Raw genomic sequence first — 1,144 nt, 5'->3', positions numbered from 1 at the left:
GAGAGAGAGAGAGAGAGACGGTGGGCGGGATGCACTTGTGAAGACACAAGGAATGAATAAAACACGTCACATTTCAACGACACAATTCAAAAATTCATGAGCATGTAATGGACAACTTGAGAGTGAACAGAATTGCTGACAAAGCTGCTGGAGACATTGCAAGGGAGCGCTTTCTCCGAATCATTATAATTTCGTACCCGTTGGATTTTCGGATGGCCTGGCTTAATTTGGCTACATTTTGTTCAAATTATTAGAGTGCGAAATTTTAGGGACAACCTGCCTTGCCTTTCTGTCCAGGCACCCCAAACGATCAAAATTCAATGGGCACGTCCTACCTGGGGGTGGGGGAGGGGGGATTAAGTTTAGAGGTGTGGTGTGATTCCGATGTCATATTTGTTTTAACTCATACCGAGTCAGCTCAATGCAAGTTAAGGCAGTCTTGCTTAGTGTAGATATTTCACGTCGCAGTTGACACAAAGTGAATTCATGTAAATCAAAGTTCGCTTTTTGGTCTGTGTAAGCGCACCAAGGACCTTCTATTATCTATTTGTGGTGGCCGAATTTTGCTATTCAAAAGGCTTTTTAATGGCTGCATCGATCGACATGCGGTTTTCGCCAAAAGATTCTTTAAAATATTATTCTCCTGATCATGGCGCCCTGTTTTTTTTTCAGTTTTGAGACAGTTTTGTTGCAAAAAGCTAAATTTCTTTATTTCGCCGATCGCTTTTGTAGGCCAACGCTTCGGTCTCTGTAATTTTAGAACATCCGCTGCGGAAGTGATATTTTGCGAGGCGCATTTTGTTTTGAGAGTATGATCTAGATCTAGACCTAATTTTTTGCATCTCTCAAAATTTATTGCTCCTTCCCAGTAGAGTGAAAATATAGTAGGCCAATGACTCTCGGTCTCAGTGGATGTTAATGCACCGATCATTCCTTTCATCGAAAGGGGACCCAGCTAGTACTGTATAACCTCCCTGAAGCGCACACACAGAAAGATGAGGCAGATGGCGCGGTCCAGCTAAAGGGGAGAAAAATGCATGCACATTGGCCATAAGGCCAACTGAAATATTTATGAGATGCTGCCCGCACTCATGGGAGAAGAAGGTGTGGAAAAGGAGGGTGTATGTGTGTGAGTGTGTGTGTT

The sequence above is a fragment of the Aplysia californica genome, unplaced genomic scaffold, assembly GCF_000002075.1.
Source record: "Aplysia californica isolate F4 #8 unplaced genomic scaffold, AplCal3.0 scaffold00615, whole genome shotgun sequence".
NCBI classification, from domain to species: domain Eukaryota; kingdom Metazoa; phylum Mollusca; class Gastropoda; order Aplysiida; family Aplysiidae; genus Aplysia; species Aplysia californica.
This window is presented reverse-complemented; position numbering follows the sequence as displayed.